Genomic DNA, 10,000 nt, shown 5'->3' on the forward strand with positions numbered 1-10,000 from the left:
AAACCGATTCACACATTTACAACCCTGTATGACATGGCAACGCTGTAGCGTGTATAAAAGGTCAGGTCGGCGCCCTCAGGTCAGCTGTTGTTTCCGTCTCCTAAGACCAGCAGTTTCCTTCAAGCTCTCCACAGCGCCCTTCAAGATGCCGAACCTCCTAAAACGACCAAGGAAGGGACCATCAACGTCACATCTTGCAGGACCTCCTTTCAGCCACTCCTGCAGACATTCAGGACAGGTAAAATGTCAACTTCCACCTACAGGAGTCGGAGTTGGATGAGATTCTGACTGATGACAGCGACACGGAAACTCTCCATGAAGCTACCCCCATTGACGAGGGACAGAAGGTTCCCTTGTCGAAGATATTTATTTCTTCTGAATAGCAGTCTTACAATAATGGTGTAACAAATAATGTAAATATCTGAGAGGAATTCTTATATACATCAAAAAATATTATCTTGAATAGGTAGAATTCCTATTTATTTCCAAGAATGTTTGATAAGTTATTAGATGTTGTTCTATATCGCTTAAATATAAATCGCCCATAGTCAACAGTTTTATATGTCTAAAGTGTATGTCTGAATGGTAAAATCGAAGCAAGAAAATTCTAATGCTAGTCTTATATAGTACTTATCCTATGTTAATTTATTTGTGATTTTAAATTAATTACATATTATATATATTACAGATGGCTACTATCAAAAAGTTACCATAAAACTAAAATAGATAAATTTGTAGGAAAACAACGAAGAGAGGAGCTGTTACAATGATTGTTTACGGAACGGCAAGCTCTGTTCACAGGCCCGCCCTTTTGTTCCCTATGGCACCACAACGGTGGGCGTGGTCTTGACGTGAAGTTGACGTACATAGAACATTACACTATCGGCGTTAGTTTCAGGTAGACGTCAGACCTTGCTTTCTTTGCGCGTACATTTGCGGCGCAATTTACGGTGCTGGCTTTATGTCCGTTAGCCCGTTTCCTGTTTACCAGCTATTCAAGGTCATTTCACCGCGATGATGCCCACGATCCACATACGTGGGCATACGCAGTCGTGATACGTGAATGTGTGACCCCAGCATTAGACTTAGGTCTACTGTTCACCAAGGGAGGGAGAGCTTCCACTTATTTTTATCGCCTTAAAAAGCTATAGTACTATTTTAGTTGACTTTTGTTGCCAAGTGGGTTTTATTTTTTTGTTTAATTTCATTTTTATATTAGATTTTAATAGCATGAGGTAATTGTTTCTAAAAGCTTCACTCGTATCTCACGTACCGTGGATTAATTTTTTGTAATGAAATATTTCCTGAATTGAGATTTTTGTGATAAAGCTTTCTTAGTTTGAAATGTTAACGAAATGTTGAGTTTTAAAAGTAGTACTTTTATGAATAAATTTTTTAAAAATCAAGTGCACTAATATAGAGACTTTGAAACTGCATAGTTTAAATTTTTTTTTAGATTACTATAAAGCTGTCTACTAGCATCGTAAGCTAAGGTTTCCTTATTATTCATGAGCCCGATTTCAAGAGCCGTAGATAACTAGTACTACAGATGTTACGCACCCAGAAGTTAATATTTTTTTTTTTTTGCAGGTCCGAGTTTGTGAATTGCAGTCTTGTACTAGTTTCCACACGTCATATAAATCTGCTCCAGTGTACGCAAACGACCGAATGATTGACTACCGAGGAGCAGTAGGCTGATCTGATGTAAGTGTAGGTAGCCTCGACTGAGCTGAAATACTGACACGGATTTTGCTTGAATACCCTCGACTTAGTTAACGGCATTTTCTTTTGTGCTGACGGTTGTCTGGTTTTCATTCACTTTGTTGTGTACGTGAATGTAGTTTTTTTTCCTTTTTTTAATTTTTTAATTGAAGGGACTAATTTCTGCCTCCGAATTACTGAAGAATGCGAATTATGGTAACTCGTCTGGGCATGATTGTGTAATAAAGGTATAAAATTTGTGCAAGATGGTTTAGAGTTTTCATTGAACATCGTACTACCCTGTTAAATTGAAATCTTGGGTTAGTTTACATTTGGTCAAAGATATTTTGCTTCTAAAATATGCAAAAAATAATGACAATGGCTGCAATAAAAGGCTAAAACAGCAGTTTAGAATTAAATTGCCAAATAATGACCGTGGTTTGCAATGAAAGGCCAAGACAGCAGCAGTTTTAAAATGGATTTGATTTTAACATTATATACTTTGGTCAGACTTATGAAATTTATAAGTCATGGTAAATGGAAGTTGTATGAATGGCATTGCATCTAAATCTGCTTTTACATGCAAGAGTATCTGCCAATATTTGATAAGTGCAATATGAATACTTTAGCAGCGTGTGTGTTTGTAAATTGCCTATTTGACTGGACGTTATAAAATTGTAACTGTTTGGAAATTGGGAAGGCCTTCCGTGTCTGCAGTGTCTGAAGACTTAAGAAATATTTTTTGTAATATAGTAATACCATGGTCGTCAAGTGTTGGAAACCTGTTTGGGGTGGAAATTAGCATGGTCTTACTAAAGATACCTTGGGAGAGTATTGATTAACCAATATACAGTTAAGATGGATGGTATTAGTTAAAGTAAAGTTGGTTTTGACTTGTTGCTGGTACGAATATACCTGTCCATAGGTTGTATCTATAAATGACAAGAGAATTCTTCTAATCGGGCTATTTGGAAGATTTCGGTTCTGAAGATATAATAGCCCATAAAACTATTTGGTGTACGTTGTAACCATGTATTTCAGACACTAGTCCTTAAGTGGTCATGTTCACTGGTAAAATTTAAACTTATTTTTTTTCTTCTTTTTTTTAATCTGTAATTAATATAACATGGGTATAACGTTGGCCAAGCTTTTGAACCAAACGCGCTAAAGTGACCTTGTTCCTTGAAGTATGAGCCCCTTCCATACAAGGGCAAAACGCACGACGGGCAGACACACTTACCAAATTTATTGGTTGATGACGATCAAGAGAGAGAGAGAAATAGCGCCTCAGTGGCGTGGTTGGTATGGTGTTGGCGTCCCACCTCGGTGGTCGTGGGTTCGATTCTCGGCCATTCCATTGAGGAGTGAGAGATGTGTATTTCTGGTGATAGAAGTATACTCTCAACGTGGTTCGGAAGTCACGTAAATCCGTTGGTCCCGTTGCTGAATAACCACTGGTTCCATGCAACGTAAAAACACCATACAAACAGACAGACGATCAAGAGAGTGGTCCAAGTCGTAGGTTCCCCTGCCTGCCTTGGTGGACTGTTTGGTCTGGTAGCTCGAATTTAAAACAGAGAATTACGGACAAATCAGAGTGCCCGTGTCTCCCCCACCTCGTGTGGAAGGGGGATGAACCCCTCAAAAGGGGTAAGACAGCGAGTATCTAGGAACCCGTATGAAGTCGGCCGTTTTAGAAATAAATGGACACTTAGCGAGACCTTTTTAGCCCGAAGGGCAGTGGTGGTCATGTTTTGTCTCGGTCAGAGAGAGAGAGAGAGAGAGAGGTAAAGAAAAATCCTGATTATGAAGGATCTCGTTCGTATATAATTAGTATATGATTGTACAGCAACAATACAAAAGCATCCTTCTCTAAATCAACTTACACAAAGGTCCACAAATTAATTTGGTCAAGTGGTTGGATAATTCATGAGTGAAACTACGTTTTACGACTTCACCTGAGTAATTATATCGTAGTGTACAGAAAAATAGTAATCAGTCATGGCAGCTCGGTTACTGTTATTCCTAATGAACTTTCTGTCAACAATACAAACACAGCAAAATCCAGGATTTTAAGTCATTGTAACATTATTAGATATTCAGAACTCAAGGTATTTATGAGTTGGCCAAAGTAAATTAACATGTTTTGGATGGCTTTGAATGATTTTTTTTTTATTTATTTATTTTTTGTTCCAGCCTTGTAACTTCTAAATGCTTGGAAATAATTGTGGCTGTTGTAAGCCATTCTATATGCTGTTTTTAGAATAGCTTTATTTCTTGTATATTGCAACACATCCCTAAGCTTGTAGAGGGTAAGCTTAGAGTAATATGAACTAATGGTAAAAAGAAGAAAAAAACATGACTCTCCTCGCAATCGCATATATACTTTTTTTTCCGGAATGCTCAACATTTAACCTTAATTGACACTTTTCCCTAAGGATGACATTCAGTTAGAACCATCAAAAGCGAAGAGAACATGGTTTCTACTGTTATAACAGTTCACGTTGTCCATATATCTAGGCAATCTGTCTGGTATTTCATATTACCTTCTGTAAGTTCTTTTTATGTAGTCCATATTCTTTGGAAACTTGAATTTCAAATCGACGTCCCATGTAGGCTTGTTACTTACGAATAGGCCCTTAGAGGGGTAGAGCCAACACCGCATCTCACGCAGTGCAATGTAGGCATTACTTAAGGTTCTTTGCTCTTTCATTCCCTTAACTGTACCTCTGTTCATATTACTCTCTTCCATCTTACATTCCACCCTCTCAAAATTCTTTCATGGTGCAACTGCGAGGTTTTCATTCTGCTACACCTTTCAAACCACCTTGACTTTCAATTTCCATTTTAGCGCTGAATGACCTCACAGGTCCCAGTGCTTGGCATTTGGCTTAAATTCTACGTATATATTCTGTAAGTTTTCGCTCAAGTCTGTGACGTTTTCAGGGCAAAGGGGCAAAGGTCAAATCACCCATGTCAGCGATTTCCAAATGCTTAATTAAAGACACTTAAAGGTCATGAACGAACTTTGACAATAATGAGCTTTCATGACGGGTCTGTGGCGTCAGTGCATCTCGTAGGCATTACTTAAGGTTCTTTGCAGCGTCCCTTCGGCCCGGTTGCTGCAACCACTTTCATTATTTTTACTGTACCCCCGTTCATATTCTCTTTCTTGTATCTTACTGCCCACCCTCTCCTAACAATTGTTTCATGTGCATTCGGCCCTTAGCTGCAACCACTTTCATTATTTTTACTGTACCCCCGTTCATATTCTCTTTCTTGTATCTTACTGCCCACCCTCTCCTAACAATTGTTTCATGTGCATTCGGCCCTTAGCTGCAACTACTTTAATTCCTTTTACTGTACCTCGGTTCATATTCTCTTTCTTCTATCTTACTGCCCACCCTCTCTTAACAATTGTTTCATGTGCAGCTGCGAGGTTTTCCTCCTGTTACACCTTTCAAACCTTTTACTGTCAATTTCCGGTTCGGCGCTGAATGGCCTTAGTTGCCCCAGTGCTTGGCCTAATGCCAAAAACCTATCTAGATTTAATGACGGATCTGAATTGTAGTTGAAATGTGTCTGTTCTCTTGCTTTGAAATGAGTGACAAGTGGGCAGACTTGATGAGGGAATCAGTCACCGGTGAGATGCGAACTTTGCTCAGGTTATAAATTAAGCATATCTTAGTTTTACCAGACCTGCACTGAGCTGATGAACAGTTGCTCTCCTCGGGCTGGTCCGAACGATTAGATATTTTGACGTGGCTAGGAACCGATTGGTCACCTAGCAACGGGACCCACAGCTTATTCTGGGATCCGAACCACATTATATCGAGAAATGAATTTCTATCACCAGAAATAAATTCCTCTGATTCCACGTTGGCCGAGCCGAGAATCGAACTTCGGACCACCAGATTGGGAGCCGAGTGCGGAAACCACTCGTCAGCGCCTCAGCGGCGTGGTTGGTATGGTGTTAGCGTCCCACCTCGGTGGTCGCGGGTTCGAATCTCAGCCATTCCATTGAGGAGTGAGAGATGTGTATTTCTGGTGATAGAAGTTCACTCTCGACGTGGTTCGGAAGTCACGTCAAGCCGTTGGTCCCGTTGCTGAATAACCACTGGTTCCATACAACGCAAAAGCACCATACAAACAAAAACCAAAACATAAACCACTCGTCCAACGAGGAACTTCTACTCCGGTTATAAAATTTCGAACAAATCTCAGGGACTTAAAGAAGAAGAAACACGTCGTTTTCCACAGCTATTCGTAAAGAAATAAATCCTATTAAGAAGCAAAAGTTATGGATGACTGGGAGGTTTTATATTTAGAAGTTTATCTCGTGACAATGAAAACTTTGCACAAAATACACCATTCTCCTCTTACTGTGGAACACATTATATTACATTCTGCAGCACGACAGACATGGGTTAGTGGGCAGTGATATAGCAGAACTGCTTGGTCCGGATTTAGCTGTTAATATCATTGTTGGATTCCTCAAAGACATTAACTTTTTCAATGAAATTTAATATTTGACCTATGGTACATTGCCAAGTGTAGTATATACCATTGAAGTTGTTTAACAAGCATGTTTATACGCATATATACGTATGTATATTGTATATATGTATAATTTTTTTTTATTGTTTGCACACTTGAAATGCGAAGGTATAATTTTATGGGAATATCAGTTTTTATCATAGTATTAAAATCACCCTTTATTTTATTATTTTGATTTATAAATTCATCACCGTAAATATTCACCTTAAACCAAATTCATTATATCGCTGAATAATCCATCTGGATTCCAGTGCTTGGCTTCAAGCCTAAATTTCACATTCCATTCCATTCCATTCCATTCCATTCCATTCCAAAATACATCATAAGCAGAAGGAGAATTTATTGGTTGAAGAGGAATCTGCGATAAAGAATCGGGAAAATTTATTGTCCGGAAGGGAGTGTTCCCTTCAGTCCAGTGCGCCTTAAGCGCCGCACTGTAGGCAGTACTTGAGATTCTCTGCAGCGTCCCTTTGGGCCCTAGCTAAAGTTCCTTTTTATTCCTTTTGCTGTACCTCCGTTCATATTCTCCACTCTCTCTTAACAATTGTTTCACAGTGCAATTGCTTTGAGGTTTTCCTTCTGTTACGCCTTTCAAACTTTTTACTGTCCATTTTCTTTCCAGCGCTGATTGACCTCATAGGACCCAGTGCATGGCATGTGTTCCTAAAATAAATCTGTAGATCTGTATAGTTCTACAAAATTGAACTGGCCTCTTGAGTTCCAGCTTACTGTCCTCGTAGGGTGTTAGTGCCATCAGTGTACCTCACGCGGTGTGCTGTAGGCATTAAGTAAGCTTCTTTGCAACGTCCACTTCGGCCACTAGTGCAATCCCTTTTTATTCCTTTTACTATACCTCCGTTCATATTCTCTTCCATCTTACTTTCCACCCTCTCCTAACACAACGTAGTTCTCAGCGTTGAATGACTTCATAACTCCCGGCGCTTGGCATAGTAAAACACTTCTAGGATCCCCTGCAGTGTGGGGCTTTTGTGGAGTTGTTCAACACAAACGATATAGGAACTTTTACTAGGGAACAGAGGGCACATTCTTCACCTCTAGGACTCCCTATAGTGTAGGATACTCTTGTGTTGTTCTGCTGTAATTCAAGGACTCCTACAGTGTGGTAATTTCTTATCTAGAGTAAACGATGCACGCTTGTTTTTCATGGAGCATAGGATACCATATCCGTCAGCCTAAGGACCGATATCCCCATAGGGAGGTCGTACCGTCAGTGCACCTCATGCGGTACTGTAGGCATTATTTAAGGTTCTTTGCAGCGTCCCATTCATTCCTTTTACTGTACCTCCGTTCGTATTCTCTGTCGTATTGTCCACCCTCTTCTAACAGTTATTTCAGTGCAATTGTGAGGTTTTCCTCCTGTTACGCCTTTCAGACCCTTCAACTCCCAATTTCCTTTTCAGTGTTGAATGACCTCATAGATCCCAGCGATGGGCCTTTGTCCTCCATTGTATATATTCCTTCTTTCATCAGCTCAAAGGAGTCCCCCCCATAACGTAGGATTCCTCTAGGGGCCCTTTTCCATACCAAACCTCTAGGATTTTGAACGAGTTAGATCCTTGCAGTGATTAATGCAATAAGGGGCTTGAAGATTTTTCCTAAGAAATTAGGTTATTTTGGTATTAATATTTTGTTTTGATATCGCAGAGTTATAGGAATGTTCCCATCTAATGCTTGAAGTCTTTATTTATAACTGACATCAGACCTTGCCTGAAGCTATCCTGCATTGGCTCTTTGAAGTAAACATACCACCATATAACGTAGATTATGACAACCCAAACTTCAGCAGTAAGTCTTTTAATTTTGAAAATTTGTATGAACTCTTTTGTTTAAAAACAGACTTATTAATGGTTCGTCATGCAAAGTACTTGGAGTGCATCTTGAAACCTCTTGATCATTTTTTAATCAAAGTAATATATGTATATTATATATATGTAAGTATATACATATATAATTGCATATATAATGCACAGCATATGTATGTATACGTACGTATGTTTATCTTTTCTATATAATAGGCTTTTATTTCAGCTGTTTGATTATGGAGAGAGGTAGTACTCCAGCACCAACCCGAACGAAGCCTACCATCGACATCTCTGCAAACCCGAGCGAAGACTTCAGTTCAGTAAGTGGCTCCACTTTTCTTTTTCCCCGAAAAACTATTCCAGCGATAAGAGAATTGGCATAACCGCAATGTGACCCTTGGAATTATTAACTGAAGGGAATGGCCCAGTGCTTGGGCATATATACCCGGTGGCACATTCCAGAGATGTTTACTGGTATTGCACCAGCTCTGTTTTTTTCTCTCTTTTTTTGGCCATGTCCCTAGATCAGGTAAGGTTAAGGTAGGTTGCGTTGGGTTAGTTTGTATGGGATTTGTATGGAATTCGGGTGCGGGAAACATACTGAAATCATTTTCGAGAAGATTCTATGGTTAGTTCTTAAGATATGGTATCCTTCTTTCTCAGGGAAGGTCCCCTTGCTCAGTTACACTTCGGGGATATGCTGCCTGGTATGTAGTATCAACCTACATGTAACCTGCTCGAGGTGCTATAGTAGATTCACATCAAGCTTGCATCTGATTGGCTGTTGATAAGGTAATCACAGGGCTGGAAACTTGCAGTCTCTCTCGAGAGTTCACATAGGCAGGATGTATGTTCCACTTCTCCTGAAAGACGTATCCCTCAGGAGAGGTGGATCATACATCCTGCCTATGTGAACTCTCTCGAGAGACTGAGAGTTTCCAGCCCTGTGACTGGCTTATCAACAGCCAGTCAGGAGCGTCGTAAGGGACTACTAGCCTAGACGTCGGATGCGCGGTCGATGTGAATCTACTATAGCCCCTCGGGGATCAAAATACTATATACACCCACTTCTCTATATTTTTAAATATCAATAAACGATATCTTTCATCCAGGACGATCAATTTTATTTGGGTATTTGACGGACATCATTTTGTGGAAGATTGCTTCCCAGGCGTTTACAGTCAAAAGATTATAGTAGGTAAATGACGTCTTGTTTTTCTTTAACCGCCACTCCCCTCCCCTCCCCTCACACCCTCATTAGATACATTAACTTATTGCAATGAAAACAATAATAAGTTCATTGACTATTATTAGTTTTCTGAAAAGAAAACTATTGAGGCTTCTTTGTCTGTCCGTCCGTACTTTATCTGTCCGCCCTCAGATCTTATAAGCTACTGAGGCTAAAGGACTGCAAATTGGTATGTTGATCGTCCACCTTCCAATCATCAAACATACCAAATTGCAGCCCTCTAGCCTTAGTATTTTTTTCATATTATTTAAACTTAAAGTCACCCATGGATCGTGCATCTGGCAACTATTGTTAAGGTTTCATTGGCCGCAGCTCGTACAGCATTATATCGAGACGACCGAAAGATAGGTCTATTTTAGGTGGCCTTAATTATACGCTGTACAGAAAACTCGATTGCGCCGAAGCATTTTATTTCAATTATTATTATCTAGGTTTAAAATATCCCTTTAAGAGAGAGAGCGATCGCATAATATAAACCCCTCTTTTTTTTTTGCATTGGGATGTAATTACGATATTAATTATTCTCTGCTAATTATCCGGCGCTAAAGGATGCGTCGATGATCTATTGTTTTCTCTTGAGCTCATTAATTCAATTAGTTATGAATCTTCTTCTTCTTCAGTCGACTCAGCCTTTCGGATCTCCAGCGACGTCGGGGCTGATTCCACTTTC

The 10,000-nt window shown here is 39.6% G+C and overlaps 1 long non-coding RNA gene across 1 annotated transcript in view; it reads left to right on the forward strand.

Annotated features, from left to right (window-relative positions):
- Positions 1-1,961, forward strand: part of LOC135196758 (uncharacterized) — a 2,968-nt gene extending 1,007 nt beyond the window's left edge. Inside the window, exon 3 of the long non-coding RNA XR_010310458.1 lies at positions 1,591-1,961. This is a non-coding gene — a long non-coding RNA (uncharacterized LOC135196758). The remainder of the gene's footprint in view (positions 1-1,590) is intronic.
- The last annotated feature ends 8,039 nt before the right edge of the window (positions 1,962-10,000 follow it).

This window comes from Macrobrachium nipponense, chromosome 18 (genome assembly GCF_015104395.2).
Source record: "Macrobrachium nipponense isolate FS-2020 chromosome 18, ASM1510439v2, whole genome shotgun sequence".
Taxonomy (NCBI): domain Eukaryota; kingdom Metazoa; phylum Arthropoda; class Malacostraca; order Decapoda; family Palaemonidae; genus Macrobrachium; species Macrobrachium nipponense.